This window comes from Microcaecilia unicolor, chromosome 14 (genome assembly GCF_901765095.1).
Source record: "Microcaecilia unicolor chromosome 14, aMicUni1.1, whole genome shotgun sequence".
In the NCBI taxonomy this organism is placed as follows: domain Eukaryota; kingdom Metazoa; phylum Chordata; class Amphibia; order Gymnophiona; family Siphonopidae; genus Microcaecilia; species Microcaecilia unicolor.
Window position 1 is genome coordinate 33891558 of NC_044044.1, and position 22263 is coordinate 33913820.

General features: G+C 42.8%; 1 protein-coding gene across 1 annotated transcript in view; it reads left to right on the forward strand.

Moving 5' to 3' along the window:
- FOXJ2 (forkhead box J2) overlaps nucleotides 1-22263 on the forward strand; it is a 584760-nt gene that overhangs the window by 337264 nt on the left and 225233 nt on the right. The window lies entirely within an intron of this gene.

Consider the following 22263-nt stretch of genomic DNA (forward strand, 5'->3'; position numbering starts at 1 on the left):
AAGATCTTGGAGCCTTCTGTCTCTCTCTCTCTCTCTCTCTTCCTCCAACCTGCTCAACCTTCTCTTACATCTCCTCTAATATACTCCCAGTAAAGAGGGCAAATTAGGGCTCAGAGCCACATTCCTTCTTACCCAATCTCCAGGGACCTCATTATACAAACCATGGCACATTCCTTCAGTAGGTGGAGTTCAGGCAAATTTCCAATCTGTCACAAAGAAATTCTGCCTGAAGCCAAGGGCTGTACCTGAAGACTGTAGAAACCCTACCTTAACTAGTTAAGACCCACTGAGGACATAGTTAGTCTCCCTGGCCCCCTGTGTCTCTCATATATGAATAGGTCTCCTCAGTCCCCAGAGTGTCACAATCTGCCCTTCCCAAGGCTGGATTTATGCATATTGTGACCCATAAGCTGTAACATTTAAGAAGCCCACCCCCCCTCGATTAAGTAGTAAGGAAGGGTGATGTGAAGAAATATCGGGGGAGGGGGGAGACTACTACTACTTATCATTTCTATAGCACTACCGGACATGCGCAGCGCTTTACACTAGAACATAGAGAGACAGTCTCTGCTTGATAGAGCTTACAATCTAATTAGGACAGACAGGACAAGTAAGGGATAAGGGTTCAGGTGAGGGTTTTGAAAAGGTGAGTAGGGGTTAGGAGTTAAAAGCAGTATCGAAAAGGTGGGTTTTTAGCTTATATTTGAAGATGGCCAGAGATGAGGCTTGACATACCGGCTCAGGAAGTCTATTCCAGGCATACGGTGCGGCAAGATAGAAGGAACGGAGTCTAGAGTTAGCGGTGGAGGAGAAGGGTACAGACAAGAGAGATTTTCCCAGCGAGCGGAGTTCCCGGGGAGGAGTGTAGGGAGAGATGAGAGTGGAGAGGTACTGAGGAGCTGCAGAGTGAATGCATTTGTAAGTCAGTAAGAGGAGTTTGAACTGTATGCGGAAACGGATAGGGAGCCAATGAAGTGACTTGAGGAGAGGGCTAATATGAGCATAACGACTTTGGCGGAATATTAGGCGTGCAGCCAAATTTTGAACAGATTGAAGAGGAGAGAGATGGCTCAGTGGAAGACCTGTGAGAAGCAAGTTGCAGTCGTCTAAGCGGGAGGTGATAAGAGTGTGGATGAGGGTTCTAGTTGCGTACTCGGAAAGGAAAGGGCGAATTTTGGTGATGTTATAGAGGAAGAAATGACAGGTTTTAGCAGTCTGTTGAATATGTGCAGAGAAGGAGAGGGAGGAGTCGAAGATGACCCCAAGGTTACGTGCTGATGAGACGGGAAGGATGAGCGTATTATCCACAGAAATAGAGAATGGGGGGAGAGTAGAGGTCGGTTTAGGTGGAAAGATAAGAAGCTCAGTCTTGGTCATGTTTAGCTTCAGATGGCGGTGAGACATCCAGGCAGCAATGTCGGACAGGCAGGCTGAAACTTTGGCCTGGACGCTTGCTGAGATTTCTGGTGTGGAGAGGTAGATCTGAGAGTCATCGGCTTAAAGATGATACTGAAAACCATGGGATGAGATCAGAGTACCAAGGGAAGAAGTATAGATGGAGAAGAGTAGAGGTCCCAGGACGGATCCCTGAGGGAGACAGGAAAAAAAACCCACAAGATCCTCAGGGGGGGGGGGGGGGGGACGAGAAATAAAGCCTGGGAAAGGGATAGAGGATCGTCACTGGTGGGGCAGTGAGGGGTGAAGCCTGAAATTAAAGATCAAGAAAGTAAATAGGACAGATACTGGATGAGCCTGGAAGTATTTGTCTCTGTATTGGCTTGTGAATTGCAGCATTTTGAGCTGTGTTGAATAGGGGGTATAACATGTAAAGCAAGTTGAGAAACAAATGCATATCTGATGTAAGTGGCCCAGTGACAGCTGCAGGAGGAAGTAAGGGAGGGAGGGTGCCTGTCCCATTTGAAATGTCACCCAACAATCTCACCTCAGCCCTTGCTTCTTTCTTCTGAAAGGGAGGGCTCAAGATATTATGCCCTGTTGTGCAAGACTAATTACAGAGTACAATTGTTCCTACCTTCCCAATTAACATCAAGGTGGTATACAATTAATCAATAAGAAAAATAAAATATACAAAATCAATAAAAATGCAAAAGGGCCAAAATTCCAGAAAAATAGTGAAAGCGAAAATAAGCAGTGCCTCCCACCCATCACAGATAGAAAGGACTCCATAAATTTGCCAGACTTTTGCCTTCCCTCATTGCCTCCTATTCTGACTGAAGTAAATTCTCATGGAAGGCGCTGGAAACTGTGTTCCTCCAACTCCTGCGTCCAAAGAGAGAAAAGCTCTTTCATGCGGCCAGTCCTCAGATTCCTCTTCCTGTGCTGTTTGAATTCTGCAGATCAGCTGACCGACAAACTTATTCACTAAGGGCTCCTTGTACGCTAAGCCCTAACGTGAACTTAGTGTGCGAGAAAAAGCTCACGCAAAACACACTAAAGCATTTTGTGGTAATTTGCTGATCGGCATGGACTAATTGTGTGCTGTATATTTTTGTAATTTGGGGGGTGGGGTGTAGGCGTGGAAGCATTATCCAACTTGCGTGTCCACATTAGCATGAACTAACTGGATAATGCAGACTTAAACACACGCTTTAATATTTTTGCAGGTCCGGCGTGCTAATGGAAAAATTAGCATAAGACCTGCAAAAATAAAACAGAAAATAAATCACCCTATTTTTAGATACAGAATAGAAATGGGTTTAGCACGCAGGGGTGTCCCTTGTTAACATGTACTAAGTCCATTTCTTAGCACATCTTAATAAAAACACCCCTAAGTCAGAAACAAATATTATTTAACTTATTATATACTTAATTCTAAAAGGCACTATCGAGTCTCCTTGTGGCAGTTTTTACCTCAGGTACCCTGTCTTGTAAAAACATCATGTCATGAAAAACCTTGTATGTCAACCGACGTCTACAGCTTAAATTTACAAGAACCCCACCACACCTTCATTCTTATATACAAATTAAACTGTGATGGATTCTCAGACAGCTCGTGGTTGATTCAAATTTCTCATTCCACCAGGGCTATTTATTCATAGATCCCACAGTTAGTATAATAAGTGTTGTAAACTTCCCCGTGTCAATTTCATTCATAGCAAATTTTATCCAAAACGTATCTTAAAAAGCTGGTAAGATAGGCCATCTCTCCCGACACGAATCCGTGCTTCATAACCTGCGTCAGGCTCGAGGCACCAAATATCCAAACATTTCTTCCATAGCCCATATGGCTAATTGTAAAGTTTCACATCATATTGCAATCTATGGGGCTCATTTTCGAAAGAGAAAAACACCCAAAAAGTGTCATAAAACATCCAAATCGGTATTTTCAAAACCTATTTTACAGATGTTTATCTACATATTTCGTCTGCAGTGCATCCAAATCACAAGGGACCTGGTCTGGGGCTTTTCAAAGGCAGGAATAAGGCAAGCTTAGGGCTTTCCTAACACTTGGACATTTTGCAGCCATACACAACAAAACTGAAGAACGTAATTGGACATGACACAACTCTTCTGCTTTACGATTCCCTAATGGGACTATGCCACGTGAACTTTATCTTACCACAACATCACTTTGTATTTGTTCTCACCGGAGTCTGCAAACGCCTCTCCGGTACTATGTAAGCCACATTGAGCATACAAATAGGTAGGATAATGTGGGATACAAATGCAATAAATAAAACTAGAAGTCCTTTCCCCTTCTCCCCCTCAACCTAACTCAATACAAACCTACAGATCCAGGGGCACAGTGGCCTCTCTCCCCCCATCTCCCCTTTCCAAGGAGCTTGAAATTTATGCAGTCTACCCCCTCCGTCACTCGCTACACCTAACTGGAGTGGAGTGGAATCATCACAGCCACCTAACGGTTAGTGCAGTGGGCAGAGAACCAGGGAAACCAAGTTTGATTCCCAGTGCAGCTGCGATGGGCACATCATTTAACCCTCTATTGCCCCAGGTACAAAATAAGTACCTCCATATAATATGTAAACCGCAGTATAGAAAATCCCATCCCCCCTTCCCTTTCCAAGTCTAGGGCAAAATGTGAAAATGAATGAATAATCCCCACCTTTCACCCCAAATCCAGAGCTACCATTTTCCAAAATGGGGAAGAAGGTAGAAAGAGCCGATGCACCAACAGGACATTTCACTTTGCTATTGGAAGAGGGCCTGGGGACACTGTTTTCCCCATGCTACTGTGGTTGAACACAAGGTACACATGGCTGCAGTAGTGCATGGTATTACCGCAGATTGGTAATCAATTCCTCAGCCTTTTTCCTCCCTCAGGTTTGCCCTGTATGACCCAATACATTTTTGCTCATTTGTACAAAGGGAGACTTCCCACTCAGAAATCATGCCGTGCATCTCCTGCTAACAAGACAGGTTTATAGAACTCATCCCATGCTCTGCACATCCATCTGGCAGGCATTTGTGTATGAGACAGGTTAATCACTAGCATAAAATGATCAGTTTCTTAAACAGCGACTACAGGTCACTCACAGTATCTGTAGGAAACTTTGAGGAACAGGGGGTGAACAAGTTTACACCATAGATCTTTCCTTCACGTACAAGTATTGTGAAAGAGAAGGACAAAGACTGCCTAACAGAAAGATGGCAAAGATCCCACAATTTGGAAACTTCACTTAGCTACTTCTACGGTGGTAGTTGCGAGATCCTGGGCTACTCCTTGAGCTCAATGGCAGTTTAATTAGAATGCAACAGGCTACACAATTTACTAATCACACAGGGGAGGATTTGGATCAATGGACACAGTAGTGAAAACAGTGGGAATACTGTAACAGAGTAGATGAAAGCAGAAAAAGACCAACCCTTCCATCCACATAGTGTTGGGCTACTTCTAAGATATTGCTTGTTATACAGGTTAGCTCCCCTTTCTTCTTTCTTTGCACTCTAAACATTGGGTCTCCTTGGCCCTTGTGGCATTTCCGGAAGGCAACTTTCCAACACCAACCCACCGCACTGATTCAGTCAACACAAGGAGCATTTAGTCTGCCAGACAAACCCTGGTCTGTGTATCTGCTTTGATTTTAGGTACTGCTATACTCAGAGCTTCCCAGATTGATCTGGATGCATACTCGTACCACACCCTGCGCCCTTTCAATCAATTATGGTACAGAGCAGTTAACAAATAGAATAAAAAAAAATTCATATCAACACAATCACACATAACAAATGACTAGAACCTGTGTATTCGTTTGAATTTCAGTTAATATAATTGCACCCTGCCAGACAGTCCTGGCTGCTAATTAATTCCCACTTGCTCGTCACGTTTGGCATCAAAGGATCTTTTCTGCTAATCCCCTATTCTTCCTGAAGTCCATTACCGTTTTAGACTCAACCACACACTTAGGGAGGTTATTCTAGCCAACCTGTACCCTTTCCATGAAAAAATATTCTGATGTTGCTCCTGAGTCTACCCCTAAAAACGTCACAATTATGTTCCCCTGTCCTGGAACATTGCGTCTTGAAACTGGCTTCCTTCATGTGAGTTAATACTTCTCAGGTATTTGAATGTGTCATATTTCCACTGCCCCACCTCTCTTATAGGACAGACATGGGACCATCACTGGACTAAATGGTGCCCCAGTCAGCGGGTGTCAGCCTCCAATATCATGGTTGTCTGGTAGGAGTAGCTCCTTGAGGTAGGGCCCCCTGCAATGACTTGGACAACTCTTGGAGCTGGTCCCCCTTCCAAAAATAAGGTCATACAGGTCTTACTTACACCGCTGATTTAGCGATAGCAAGGACAGAAGTGATGGATGCTCTCAGCCCTAGCCTGATGTTCCAATGGTCTTGCCCACTTCTTCAAACAGCACTGGATATACATACTTAGGTCCCCAAGTTTCACGTGTAGACCTTTTGGTATAGACTGTATCGTTTTAGAAGCACCTCTTTGGATCGCCTCCAACCCAAGTCCTTCTAGAGGTACTGTCGTCATAATGGGACACAAATCTCTAAATGAGTTCTCACTAATTACTACTATTACTATAAATCATTTCTATAGCGCTACCAGTCGTACGTAGCGCTTTACAATTGAACATGAAGAAAAGGCAGTCCCTGCTCAAAAGAGCTTACAATCTAAATCAGGATAGACAGACAGGACCAATAAGGATAAGGGTAGGACAGACAGAAGGACACATAGGGAAAGGGACTATTGAAGAGAGGAAGACAAGATAAAGGTTACGAGCAAGTGACAAGTTAGGAGTCAAAAGCAGCATCAAACAGGTAGGCCTTTAGCCCGGATTTGAGATGAGATGCACAACAGCATGAATTACTTACTTTTTCGACTAATTTTGCCTCTCCCTAGATTTCAGCCTGGGAGCAGCAGTAGGGTTCAATACTCAGTTGTGGAAGCAGAGAGATCTGAGTTAAGCCTGGTCACACTGGTAAGTAGGACAGTCACTGCACAAAGTGACACCTTTAGAGACTCAAGACTCATTCAAAATCCCCTCCGCCCTTCTGGGATTGTTACCCAGGGAGCTGGCCCTGCTTGCCCACTATTTATAACATGCCTGACAATGTTCATTAGGGTGGGAGAAGTGGGATCAGATTTGAGCCTGGTATCAGCATTTCACTAAATCTCTTTCTCTTGTGGAAAAACTCACTACTAACAATTTCCAAGTTTGTTTTTAACTCATCAACCCCTCCACTTCTAGTTTCCATCATTTCTGTAGTTTTTCTCTTACAGGACAGATTTAAACAATGAAGCAGAAGCTTAAGGATATTTGCATAATTTGACCCAGCTATGCCCCAACTGGAGTTTCGGAAACAGGTAAGGGTATGAAGTTTCCACATAGCATTACACAACAAAACAGTGCATTGATTGAAGATGTGGATTTAATCTTATCTTTAGAACATAGTGCTGTGGGGGGGGGGGGGGGGGGGGAGCAGTCCAATAGACCTTTTCTATACAGAAGCTCTTTGTGGATTTACCATCCTTTCATATGTTGCAAGAAATTCAAACCCTTTTGCACAAGGTGTTATTCAGGATTGTGCAAGACCTGATCTATGGACTTTTCACCTGATTTTTGTTCTCTAAATGTCTCTCCTTCCAATCTATCCCATGACTGCCAATTCACAGCAATGTGCTTTGCTAACTTTCTGCTGAATTTTCTGGACACATTTTAGAGGGGCATTTTCGACCGAGGATGCCCATCTCTAAGGGCGGGGCTGACCGTATTATCGAACGAGATGGGTGTCCATCTTTCATTTTGATAATACGGTTGGGGCAGGCCAAATGTCAGAGATGGCTGGGTTTGAGATGGCTGGCATCGGTTTTCGCCGATAATGGAAAACGAGGTCGGCCATCTGAAACCCGGCCAAATCCAAGGCATTTGGTCGTGGGAGGGGCTAGCATTTCTAGTGCACTGGTCCCCCTGACATGCCAGGACACCAACCGGGCACCCTAGAGGGCACTTATAAAATTTTTTTTAAAAATAGCTCCCAGGTGCATAGCTCCCTTACCTTGGGTGCTGAGCCCCCCAAAACCCACTCCCCACAACTCTACACCATTACCATAGCCCTTATGGGTGAAAGGGGGCACCTACATGTGGGTACAGTGGGTTTTGAAGGGCTCCCATTTTCCACCACAAGTGTAACAGGTAGGGGGGGGGTGGGCCTGGGTCCGCCTGCCTGAAGTCCACTGCACACACTAAAACTGCTCCAGGAACCTGCATACTGCTGCGATGGACCTGAGTATGACAGTTGAGGCTGGCATAGAGGCTGGCAAAAAAAGTTTTTAAAGTTGTTTTTTTGAGGGTGGGAGGGGGTTAGTGACCACTGGGGGAGTCAGGGGAGGTGATCCCCAATTCCCTCCGGTGGTCATCTGGTCAGTTCAGGCACTTTTTTGGGACTTGGACCTGAAAAAAAAGGGACCAAATAAAGTGGACCAAATTCTCGCCAGGGATGCCCTTCTTTTTTCCATTATCGGCAGAGGGCGCCCATCTCTTAAGCACGCCCCGGCATGCCCCTGCCCCGCCTTCGCTACCCTTCCGACACGCCCCCTTGAAGTTTGGCCGGCTCCGCGACGGACTGCAGTTGAGACCGGCCAAAATCGGCTTTCGATTATGCCGATTTCGCCGGCCTTGAGAGATGGCCGGCCATCTCCCGATTTGTTTCGGAAGATGGCTGGCCTTCTCTTTCGAAAATAAGCTGGTTAGTCATCACCATTTAGTATACAGCCACTCTTACTATGCCCAGAAACTCCTACCCCACCCCCTTTTTTCATGGCAAATGACGTTTAATGTGAGCAAATGCAAAGTGATGCATGTGGGAAAGAGAAACCTGAACCATAGTTATGTGATGCAAGGTTCCACATTAGGAGTCACTGACCAGTAAAGGGATCTAGGCGTCATTGTTGATGATATGTTGAAACCTTCTGAGTTTGGTATTATTAGGAAAAGAATAGAAAACAAAAATGAGGACGTTATAATGCCTGAAGGAATGGATCCTCAGAAGCTTAGCGGAGATAGGGTGGCAGAGCCGGTGATGGGAGGCGGGGATAGTGCTGGGCAGACTTCTACGGTCTGTGCCCTGAAAATGGCAGATACAAATCAAGGTCAGGTATACACATAAAGTAGCACATATGAGTTTATCTTGATGAGCAGACTAGATGGACTGTATAGGTCTTTCTCTGCCATCATCTACTATGAAATTTCGGCTAAAGGCCTGTACTTTTCTTGTCATTTTTAGAGCCTTAACCTAAGTCTCAGGCCTGGGCTTCCAAATAATTATACAGGTTACTATTGCTCTATGGTGCAATTCTGGTCACCGCATCTCAAAAAAGATATAGTGGAATTAGAAAAGTGGGGTGGAATGGGTAAAAATTAATCTCTTGTTTACTCTTTCCAAAAACACTAGGGCTAGTAAATATCAGCTCTCAGCAGCCCAGCATTATTCAGTTACTGCTGTTGCAGACCTGGAAGTTACTTGGGAAGTTACTTGATATTCGATGCTGAAAAGCAAGTCCTAACTACAGCCACCCAATTATCCCAACACCAGCACTGAATAACTGGCCAGACCCAAATAATTTCTGGTTGCTGCCAAAGTACCAGATATCTGGATTAGGCCCAACACTGATAATCTGGGTCTAATTTAACCCATTGCTATCAATGTTTACAACCTGCTGTAAACTGAATATAGTCACCTAAATTTTTCCTTTAAAAAAACCACACATTTTCAGAGAGAGCAAAACACACAAGACTAAGGAGATCTGCTGCACGTGCCCAACACTTTCCAATAAGTTTAAGCTGAGGGACAGCAATTCCTTCCCAGCACTGACTAACATCACCCTCTTGTGTGCATCATTAAACCCAGCTTATCAATAGAGCCAACCGCTCAAAATACAGCAGCCAGACTTATATTTGGGAAAGCGAAATATGAAAGCGCCAGACCTCTAAGAGAAAAACTACACTGGCTTCTACTAAAAGAACGAATTACATTCAAAGTCTGCACCCTGGTCCACAAAATCATCTACGGGGAAGCCCCGACCTACATGTCAGACCTTATAGACTTGCCTATTAGGAACGCAAAAAGATCATCACGCACATTCCTCAATCTCCACTATCCTAACTGTAAAGGGCCAAAATATAAATCCACATACGCGACCAGTTTCTCGTACATCTGCACGCAGCTATGGAATGCACTACCGAAGGCCATAAAAACAACGCAAGACCTAACCATCTTCCGAAGGCTACTGAAAACAGATCTTTTCAAGAAGGCATACCATCAACATCCATCTTAAATACTCAGCAATACCAATATATACGATCTATACAAAACCAAACTTTTATTGCCTGACTGCTTAACCTCTTTGTTTTTAATGATCAAGCACTATCACTTTAAACCTTATGTCGAATAGGGTCTCTCTATAGCCGATGACCTAATGTATGTTACAACCCAATTTATTACTCAGGAACCTTCTTGCAATACCTTAATGCATTCTTCTTTACCATGTATGTACGCACATGGTATATATATATACTAGCCTTTGAGCCTGTAAAAACGGGCTATTATAGGAAGGGGAGGTTGAAAGGCCCCCCCGCGCCGCCGTGTTCGCCGCTGCCCCTCCCCCTCTGAATTCTCCCCCCCCCTGGAGCCGTCGCCATCGCCACCCACCTTCCACCCGGCCGGGCCCCTCCACTATTGAAACAGCGAAGGTCCGAGAACGCAGCACTGAGCTCTGCTGAGCAGCCGACGTTGGCCTTCCTTCTTCTTCTCTGCCTGTGTTCCGCCCTCGTGTGATGTAACGTCGTCGAGGGCGGGACACAGAGAAGAAGGAAGGCCGACGGCAGCTCAGCAGAGCTCAGTGCTGCATTCCCGGACCCTCGCTGTTTCAGGAGCGGAGTGAGGGCCCGACGGGTGGAAGGTGGGTGGCGGTGGCGACTCCGGGTGAGGGGAGCGTTAGCGACGGCGGTGTCTCTCCCTCGCAAATGCGCAGTACAGACCCTCTCTGTTCCGCCCCCGTCAATTGGGGCGGGGCAGAGAAGGTCTCTACTGCGCATTTGTGAGTGAGTACGACACTCGCCTTTTATATATATTGATATGATATATATATATATATATATATACATATACACACACCATGATCTGTTCCATATATATTATGTTCCATGTATGTTACCATGAATGTATGCACATTAACGCAATACCATCTGTAATCATGTTAACCGGAAATGGCAACCACCATTACGGCAAATGTAAGCCACATTGAGCCTGAAAATTGGTGGGAAAATGTGGGATACAAATGCTACAAATAAATAAATAAAATCCCTTCTGTTTTGTTTTTTTCATATTGGCTATTGGTGACCCTGCTCTTGGAGCTGCACCAGCCCGGCTTGTGCAAGAGACTTTCTCTTAAGAGTTACCGGGTATCTAATACTACAAGAAAGCAAGGCATATCAATCTTACTGACAGCCAATGACTGCTACAAGAGGATAGAGATGCAGTCTGGAATAGAGAATGATGAAAAAAGGGTATCAGGGAAAAAAAATGAGACAAAGGGAAAAAAGAGAGAAGGGAAGAAAGATGAAAACAAAGAAAGAAAGAAACAGGGAGTGTTAGGAAGACGAGAGATCAGGCCAAAAAAAGACAGGTAAAGAGAATGAGAAAGGGACAAGAAAACAGAGCTGCATAGATACAAAGAAAGAGACAGCTGGAAGATTGCCTCAGGTATTACATTTCTGAGCAGACTTTATGTTTTACTTGGACAGCTTCTCCTAGCTAACATTAAGTCCCTTCTGTCTTTTTCACATGGACAGATCAGCTACAGAACGGCTCATTCACATCTATCGAAGGTGGTACCCGGTCAAAATAGCCCCAACAAAATAGCTCTGACAAAAAAAGCTCCAAACAAAATTTCCCCTGACATAACAGCCATTGTCAAACAGGATAAGGTCGGTAAGACTATGAAAATAATGACAGTATTGTTTTGGGTTTTTTTATTAGCATGTTGATGGAAGAAGAGAAGAGAATTTTACTTGCAGTTAAAAACACCCCCCCCCCCCCCCCCCCCCCCCCGGAGCTTAGGGTAAAAGAATAGTGTAATATTCAGGTTACATGGGGGGTATCTGGATTTAAGTATGCATGATCTTGGGCTTGAGAATTTTTGTCTCCTGGGTCATGATATGAATGAGTGTGCTTGGGGGTTATGTGTAGTTTAAATGTATAATGTTAGTTGACATGATTAGTTTATATTTTTATGCAAAAGGTTAACTGCCTTGAATGGCTGAGGTTAGTATGCTGGTATATATGGTTTTCAAAAATGAATTAAGCTTGGTGCCCACCCCCTGGCTGCTTCAGAGGGGCAAAAGGACACTCTTATATGGGACAGTTTCAAAACGTTTGCATCATGGGTGTGTGCTTGAAGTTACCAATTTTCTAATCACTTAACTTAATTGCATATTTATAACCCACCTAACCATCTTCATTGCTCAAGATGGGGCACAAACAAGATCAAAGATTATAAACAATAATGACAAAATGAAACAAACCAAATTGATCTGATTAGTTTGACATGTGCCACTGGTCCTGCAACCTGCTCAATTCTAGATACATCACTAGCCTGTCCGTTACTTTTTCAGAGGGAAGACGAAGCAGGCCATAGTTTCCACTTTCATAAAGAGGGATAAAATCTGCCCTTCTCCAGACCTGTGGACCACTCCTCTCCACAAATCTGTCGAACACATTCTTTAGTGGACACACCAGAACCTCCCTGAACTCTTTCAGATCCAGCCCGCCCACTCAGTTCAACACATAAGACATTCATCCCATCACCACACATAGCCCTGTCAATCAGTAGTCCATTACAAGCCCTTCTTCAATGAATATCGAACAAAGTTTTACTTTAGCATTTCTGTTTTTAATCCATCACCTTCCGTGCTGTGTGAGATACTCATAGCAGTGAAAAAAAAAGAGAGATCTGAAAGAAAATTTAAAAACATACAGGGAGGGTTTCTGGATTGGTTTGGTAGGACTAAATTCCACCTTATGATGTCTTCTCTTGCCTTACTGAGATACACAGCACTCGTACTCATAGCAGATATCAAATAAATGTGGTATAAAATGCACGTACCTGATCCTGATCCATCCTTGCCATTTGCAGGGTTCAGACATAAGTATTGCCATACTGGGAAAGACCAAAGGTCCATCGAGCTCAGCATCCTGTTTCCAACAGTGGCCAATCCAGGTCACAAATACCTGGCAAGATCCCAAAAAAGTACAAAACATTTTATACTGCTTATCCCAGAAACAGTGGATTTTCCCCAAGTCCATTTAATAACATAAAAGTAGCCATACTGGATCAGACCAATGGTCCACCTAGCCCAGTATCCTGCTTGCAGAAGTGGCTAGTCACAAAAAAGAGGGAATACAGCATACAAAAGCAACCAAACGAACAAACAAAGCAAACACTGGGCCTTCAGGATTGAGAAAAATGTAGTTCTTTATTTATAATAGAGACCCGACACGGTCCGTGTTTCGGCGTACGAACGCCTGCATCAGAGGTCAAAGGACTCCTATAGGTCAGCAAGATAGTAAGTTGACAGAGATGTGGAATAAACAATCAGGTTATATTACCCGCTGTTTGAACAGCTCGTTTGTAGAACGCCTTCAGCTGTATCAACCGCGGTTCTGAAGGCGTTCTACAAACGAGCTGTTCAAACAGCGGGTAATATAACCTGATTGTTTATTCCACATCTGTCAACTTACTATCTTGCTGACCTATAGGAGTCCTTTGACCCCTGATACAAATTCCATGCGGAATCCCAAAGAGTAGCAACATTCCATGCTACCAATCCCAGGGCAAGCAGTGGCTTCCCCCATGTCTGTCTCTACAGCAGACTATGGACTTTTCCTCCAGGAACTTGTCCAAACATTTTTTACACCCAGATATGCACTGTTATCACATCCTTCGGCAGTGAGTTCCAAAGCTTAACTATTCTTGGAGTGAAAAAATATTTTCTCCTATTTGTTTTAAAAGTATTTCCATGTAATTTTATTGAGTGTCCTCTGGTCTTTGTATTTTTTGAAGAGAGTGAAAAATCGATTCACTTCTACCTGTTCTACAACACTCGGGATTTTATAGAGCTCAATCAATACTTCCTGACATTTTTCATGAGTCTGCCCCCCTTCAACCTCATTTCATGTCCTCTAGTTCTACCGCCTTCCCATCTCCAGAAAAGGTTTGTTTGCGAATTAATACCTTTCAAATATTTGAACATCTGTATCATGTCACCCGTTTCTCCTTTCCTCCAGGATATACATGTTCAGTTCAGCAAGTCTCTCCTCATACGTCTTGTAACACAAATCCCATACCATTTTTGTAGCTTTTCTTTGCACCGCCTCAATTCTTTTTACATCCTTAGCCAGATACGATCTCCAAAACTGAACACAGCACTCCAAGTGGGGCCTCACCAAAGACTGGGCATCAACACCTCCTTTCTTCTGTTGGTTACACCTCTCTCGATACAGCCTAGCATCCTTCTGGCTACAGCCATCACCTTGTCACACTGTTTCATCCCCTTCAAATCCTCAGATACTATCACCCCAAGATCCCTCTCCCTGCCTGTACATATCAGAATCTCACCACCTAACTCATATGTCTCCTGGGCATTTCTACTCCCTAAGTGCATTACTTTGCATTGAATTTTAATTGTCAAACATTAGACCATTCTCCTAGCTTCTGCAGATCTTTTTTCATGTTTTCCACTCCCTCCAAGGTATCTACTATGTTACATATCTTGGTATCATCTGCAAAAAGGCAAACTTAACTTTCTAACCCTTCGGCAATGTCACCCACAAATATATGGAACAGAATTGGCCCCAGCACTGATCCCTGAGGCACTCCACAAAGGCAATTACTTGGAACTACTTTGTTTCTCTGTCTCCTTCTGCCTGTAGATGGATACAACCCATTTATTGTGGATTGGTCTCATATGGACGAAAAAGAAGATACATTTTCCTGCTGCTCTGGTGAGCCACTTCCCCTGCTAACCTCATCCTGTACTTTTAAACATACTTTCCCCAGTGATATATCCCTACCCACCTTGGCAGTAAAGTGAATGTGCCCATGGCTTCAAACTCCACCACAAAGGATATTTATACCATACTTTGAAGTTTGAACATTTTTACTGCTGTAATTGTCTATTGATGATGTTTGACTTATTCCTTCAAAAAGGCAGTCAATAAATCCTAATAAATAATAAACAAACAAGATAGCCAAAGCACCATATGTGAGCACCGTTTATGGAACTTACAGATTCAGTGAGCAAAGTTCAACAAAATCCTATACCAGTTTGAATCATAGTAACATAGTAGATGATGGCAGAAAAAGACCTGCACGGTCCATCCAGTCTGCCCAACAAGATAAACTCATACGTGCTACTTTTTGTGTATACCTTACCTTGATTTGTACCTGTCCTTTTCAGGGCACAGACCGTGTAAGTCTGCTCAGCACTATCCCCGCCTCCCAACCACCAGCCCCGCCTCCCACCACCGGCTCTGCCACCCAATCTGGGCTAAGCTCCTGAGGATCCATTCCTTCTGAACAGGATTCCTTTATGTTTATCCCACGCATGTTTGAATTCCGTTACCGTTTTCATTTCCACCACCTCCCGCGAGAGGGCATTCCAAGCATCCACTACTCTCTCCCCGTGAAAAAAATACTTCCTGACATTTTTCTTGAGTCTGCCCCCCTTCAATCTCATTTCATGTCCTCTCGTTCTACCGAATCAGTGTCGCAGGTGCTTATAGAAGTGAGGGACAGAAAGGTACCTATTGTACACTACTTTGATAGCTTTCTGGTTTTCAGGCAGTAGATATTAAAAATAAATTCTTCCTTTCAATAGCCACAAGAGGGCAACATAACACCAGGGCTAGTCATGAGACTTCAACCCAATCATTAATTACTCTACCGACAATGGACTATTCTTATATTTGTAAGCCCATTATTACCTGCTCTGTGAACTGTCAGACTTGCATTCTCCTGCTCCAGATGTGATTTTGTGCATTATGTATAGAAAGCCTGCTTTCAGAACAAAGAGTGTATGATACAGCAAGTAGACATGGTTATGGATGGCATCAAGGTTCCAGAATCTATGAAAATTTCAGATTTGGATTTTAGATATAATTTTACTTGCCTTTCCAAAATGAGGAAAAAATCAAGATGGCATCTACCTAGCGAGCTGCTGTTGATTAGCTCTGACAATCTGTACCCCCCCCCCTTTTTTTTTCAATCACAATGGTGACAACAAAGATTAAAGCCCTAGTTCTTGCTTCCATGGACTTGTTTGTGACTATTTCTATGTCAAAACCTTAGGTTGATAAGAACAGCCATACTAGGTCAGACCAACGTGGCCAGTCCAGGTCACAAATACCTGGCAGAAACCCAAATAGTAGCCACATTCCATGCTACTAGGGCAAGCAGTGGCTTCTCCGTATCTATCTCAATAACAGACTATAGATTTTTCCTCCATGAACTTGTCCAAACCTTTTTTAAACCCAGATACGATAACTGCCATTACCACATCCTCCAGCAACAAGTTCCAGAGCTTAACTGTTTTTTGAGTGAAAAAAATATTTCCTCCTATTTGTTTTAAAAGTATTTCCATATAATTTCATTGAGTGTCCCTTGGTTTTTGTACTTTTTGAAAGTGAAAAACGATTCACTTTTACCCATTCTACACCACTCAGAATTTTGTAGACCCTCAGTCTTATTCCGCCCTCCCCCCAATCCATCTCTTTCCAAGCTGAAGAGCCCTAACCTCTTTAGCTTTTCTCCATATGAGAGGAGTTCTATCCCCTATATCATTGTGGTCACTTCTTTGAAACTTTCCTAATTCCATTGTATCTTTTCTGAGATATGGCAACCAGAACTGAATGCAATACTCAAGGTGTGATCACACGATGGAGTGATATACAGGCATTATTTATATGTTTGCTAGAAGCATGGAAGATTTGTCACACCTTCCAAGTCCACAGGCATCAAAACATAACCTTTAAACCCCCACCACTGTCACTGCCAGAGGGGAATCCCTATCCCGTATTTCCTCCACATTGAGAAACCAAGCAGTTAACATACCAGCACAGAGGGAGGCACACCAAACAACTGATTGGGATTGTTGATTGTTCTCCAAAGGATACCTGCAAAGGGTACATGCATAGTATTCCTTGTAGGTTAATACAAGGTTTATTTACATACAACAGCATTAACATAAATGGTAACCACCATCTTGAGTGAGCCTCTTCATAAAGGTGATTAATAAATACAAAATGAATACACACACACACACTGCAACTGATCTCCAAAACTAAGTGATTTCTGGCTTTTTTTATATAGTTCAGTTTCGCTGTGGTTTTGCTTTCAGATCTGTATCCTCTCAAATTGTACTGCTTGTTGGACTATAGAGAGAGAAAATGTCTCTGCTTGCATTGCTTTTGTCTCTTGCCTTCCTGCACTTCAGTCTGATAAGGAACTGCTAAATTGTTTGCTACTGAACTGTTGAAAACAATCTGCAATGTTTTTCCAATGACATTCATAGATTGATTTGCTTTCAGTCCAGACAAGGTACAGGCAATGGACACTTAAAAATACATCTGTCCCAAGGCTGGGTTTATGTACTTTCCCTAACACAAAGCCAATTGTCTTCAATTAGGTGACACTTTCTCTAGTGCTTCCTTTCTCTAGCGCTTCCTTTTCTAATGTTACTGCCCGATATCAAACTCAATAATTAAAATGACTGTTAGTGAAGTCTTAGAGCTTGCCCCATCTATCTCTAGCTCTCTACGTTGAAGAAGAAAATAAGAATGTTAACTAGAGGGAAGAATTAGCTGCAATAAAAAAGGGGGCCTCCCCCAGGATTCAACATGAACACAACCCCACACCACAAAGAATCAAACAACCCATAAATAAATGTATGTATGCATTCTTGTATCCCACTATTATCCAAAACAGGTTTTGGTTCAATGTGGCTTATGATTTACATTTGGTGGGTTACACTCATTTTTTTTACAGTTGGAGCATGGGGGGAGTCTTCCCTAGTTTTATCAGTTAGTTGTAGGATTACTGTGGGCCCTGTTAGTGTATGACCTGTTACACAAAAACACCCACTTTGACAAAGGATACCCCTGAGAAATGCCTTCTCTGCCTTGGAAAGCATTAATGCTCAGACTATTATGATAGCTACATCTCGGGCAGAATCACAGGCAGAAGCTCCTATGGATATTTGTAAAGCAGCTACTTTTAAAAAGAAATTGTTCTGGGCTCTCATTGGCCCAGGATATGCTGGCTTTTCCCCCAGTCTCAGTTTGGAAGTAGAGAAAGACCTCTTTACTGAGACCCTGTGAGTAGCTACATTTCCTGTACTTCCCAGGCACTATCCAGGTAGCGATAAAATGTTTAATTTTATAATTGAGCCTTATTCAGTTACCTATTTACCTGTTATTTGTCATCTGTTTTTATACTTCACTGTTCAATATTTTTGACAAACTTTTTCTTTAGTTTATTGACTCTGCTTGTCTGGACTAAGAATGCTGGTGGTTTGGGTGTTGGGTCTGTGAGTGCTTTCTAGGAACTCTGGGACCACCTTGGGAGTGTGGCCCCAGTAACCTAGAAAGCACCAGGGATAACTTGAGAGTGGGAGACTCGCACAGAGGCAGTTGGGACCCAGTCAGTGGAAGGAGGGTTCTAGTGTAGAGCACATGCCCAGGTGCAGGCAGACCTGAGCTGTGCTGGAGATAGACCCTCTAAGGGGGCTGGATGGCATACATCCAAGGATACTGAAGAACTTAGGGAAGTTCTGGTGGCTCTGCTGGCTGAACTTTTCAATGCTTCTCGAGATTGGTCCAAGAGGACTGGAGAATGGCAGATATGGTCCCTCTCTACAAAAGCGAAGGAGATGTTAGGAACTACAACCTAGTAAGTCTGACTTCTCTGGGAAGTAAATTAATGGAAACACTTTAAAACTGAGGATAGTGAAGTTTTAGGAAGCCAATGAATTACAGGACCCAAGGCAGCCTGGTTTCATTAGAGGCAGGTCTTGTCAGACAAATCTAATTTCTTTGACTGGGTAACCAGAGAGTTGGATTGAGAAAGAGCACTAGATGTGTTGTATTTAGATTTTAGCAAAGCCTTTGACAAGGTTCCAAATAGATAACTAATAAACTGAGTACCCTCAGTATGGGCCCTAGTGACTGATTGGGTTAGTGACTGGTTGAATGGAAGGCAACAAGAGGGTAGTGGATGTTACTAGTGGTGTGCCACAAGGTTCAGTTCTTTTTATTTTATGATTTTTGTAAGCCTATAGCTGAAGGTCTGTGTGGTAAGGTTTGCCTCTTTGCGGATGATACCAAAAGCAGTGATAGGGTAAAACACTCCTGCTGGTGTGGATAACATTAGGAAAAACCTAGCGAAGCTTAAACAATGGTCTGGAATTTGTCAACTAAGATTTAATGTTAAAAAAATACAGGGTCATGCATTTGAACTGCAAAAACCCAAGGAAACAGTAGTTTAGGGGGTGAAGAACTTTTGTGCATGAAAGAGGAGAGGGACTTGGGTGTGATCGTATGTGATGATCTTAAGGGTGGCCAAACAGGTAGAAAAGTTGATGGCAAAAGCAAAGATGCTTGGGTGCATAGGGAGAGGAGTGGCCAGCAGGAAAAAGGAGGTGATGATGCCCCTGTATGAGATAGATCTCTTGCAAAAATTCAAGATTGTCAACAGGAGTTAAAGATAAAAACTGGGTCCATCAGAGAATGGAAGTTATGGAATATTTTAATAGTAGATTACATGTAAGGTTTATGAAATTTCCCAAGTCTCCTTTAACTTCATCTATGGATATGGTGAAGAATTACTTTTCAGAAATTCTACAGCTATCTAAAAACTCTATGCCTCCCCTTACAAGAGCTTTCTGTTACCATGGACGATGGCAGTAGAGAAGGTGATGAAAGAATGAAGCAATAAGTTTAGATCTTATAGGTTTCTTAGAAAGCTCATAGTCCGTTTTGATATCAGCTAAGGCAACTTTGATTGCCACTTTCACCTTAGAACCTGATAGGAACTGGATTCTTTGATTGTATTTCCGTCATAAAGATGTTAAATTTTGTGGATCAAGTGTGTTGGTTTTTCCTATCTATCCAGAGAAGTTGCAAATCCTTTTTGCCAGTGTGCTAGCAAGTTTTGCCTTTGGGTGCAACTTCTTTCCTTGTAATGTATTGTGAAGTATCATACTTATGTCTGTTGAACTGCAGCACATTTTTTTTAGAAGCTCGAGTGGTGCCAGTTCCAATTGTTAGGTTGTCCTCTTTCAATTTTGATTTTCTCCATTATTGGATCCTTCATTGTGGACTCAAGCTTACATTGTGAATATCTTTCTTCTATTCTTTGTTATGCATGATGTGTAATATTGTATCAATGTAAAGGTCTTTTCTGTATCAGGTGTTAAGCCTTTCTTTTGGGAAAATTTCAAAACTAATACAAAAATATATCTCAATAAGTATACTTTGGAAAAAAAAGGCAGGAGAGATGAAATATGATGGAGACGTTTAAATACCTACATGGCATAAATGCACAGGAGACAAATCTCTTTCGATTGAAAGGAAGCTGTGGAATGAGGGGGGTACATGATAAAAAAGAAACCTGAGGAAATATTTCTTCACGGAAAAGGTGGTGATTTGTGAAACAGCCTCCTGCTGAAGATGAAAACTGTATCTGAATTCAAGAATGCTTGGGAGAAGTATATAGGATCTCTAAGAATGAAAGGAAGAGTAAATGACATGGATGGGCAGACTGGATAGGCCAGATGGTCTTTATCTGCCTTTATTTTTCTGTTTCTGTCAATCAAACCTGCTATCTTAGAAACCACCACTAGACTGCTCAATTTATTTATGAGACGAGGGCCAGTAGCAAAAGCTTTACTGAACTCAGATAAACTCCACCCAGTACAAATCATTTGCATACAATGGCGCCAAAAAAATAGACAACTTGTCTTACATGTTTTCTGTGAATATCCTTAAAATCCAGTTATATTGAGAAAAACACAGTATGCACCCGAGAGCAAAGTGAGAGGACACATGTTATGCTCCTTAGAACAGGATATAGACTAGAGATGAGAAGCCGTAGAGCAGGGGTATCCAACCACGGACCTTGCTAGGTCAGGTTTTCAGGATTTCTGCAATGAATATGCAACATAGACCTCATGCATATTCATTGGGGAAATTCTGAAAACAAAACCCAACTGGATTGTGGCCCTCGAGGACCAAGGTGGGACATCCATGCCATACAGGGTGGTCCCCTGCCAAGAACAAGATGAGAACAGAAGCAGGCTGTCCCTGATCATTAACTTGCTCATTTTAAGACTGTTTTCTGTAATGTATAAGAATGCATCAATGTGTATCAGGGGTTCTCAACCCAGTCCTCAGGACACACCTATCCAGTCAGGTTTTAAGGATAATCACAATGAATATGCATGAGAAACATGACAAAGGACAGTACTTTTCCTGATACCCAATAACTCAACAGCAAGTACTGGTGGTCTATATTATCATAAAAGGCATTTTTTAAATTCCAGGCCAGAACACACTAACTCATGACAGGCAACCTAACCAGAGAAACCTGAAGCAGGCACAGTAGTGAAGGCCTTCAGGGTGAGGAGATAAGGTTTGATTTCCTTCCATTCACCTGGTGGGGGGGGGGGGGGGGGGGGGGGAGGGAGGAGGCACAAAAACCATACAAGGCTTTTCTGTTCCCTGAGCCTCTATGCTAGGAGACTGGGACAACGTGCTGCTGCGAGTAGCAGCAATGTACAAAAATAATGTTACCTTCACAATTTTTATTGAACAAATCTTCAGTATTTAAGAACATGAAAAACATCTTCAAGATGATAGTTCCTGTTGGCTGGGGGGGGGGGGGGGGGGGTCTATAAATCCGACATAGGCCATGATTCGCTATACATCCGTTTGAAACAGTTGTACAGCAAAACACAGGCTATGTCAGATTTATAGACACCCCCCCCCCCCCCCCCCCCAGCTGGTAGAGGAACTATATTTAAAATTGTGATTGAAAATACAGTTTAAATAACAAGATTCTATAAAAATAGTAATAAAAGAGTAGTCAAGATATTTTCTGTGAAGATATATCATCTTTGTGGCCAATGATGAGGTGAATGTGCGCGTCTCACTGGTTTAGAGTTGGATTCCAGTGAGGGGCGCCTCTGAGGCCCAGTGATGGTATCTGTACATAGCGAAAATTGTGAGTTGGAATTGTTCAGCTGGGTTTCCCAAGAACATAAGACCACTATTTATACGGTTCTTTTAACAGAAATGTAAACATGTTATTTTGTTTATAGTGAAATTAAAACAATACATATAAAACCAGCATGAATGGTCTTTTTGGCCAGTTAGATGGCATATAACATTTTATAAATACTAGCTGATACTCTGCACCACATCAAGTTCTAGTACTGTGGGCAGATCTGATGCCAAATAAATAAATAAAACAAATTTAAGAAACTAGGCCTCGTGCAAACATGACACTGGCTACCTACAGATCATGGATCGACTGCATCATTTTTGAAACAAATGATGGCTACACAGTTACTTTCCAAACTCAAGGCTCATACCCTATATAAGTTTCTCTTTCGGAACTAACACAGCTTTCACCATCATTCCCTTGTGCAACTTTGATGTCCTTTCAAGGAAGGAACATAAAGAGTAACTCATTAGATATGTTTCTGT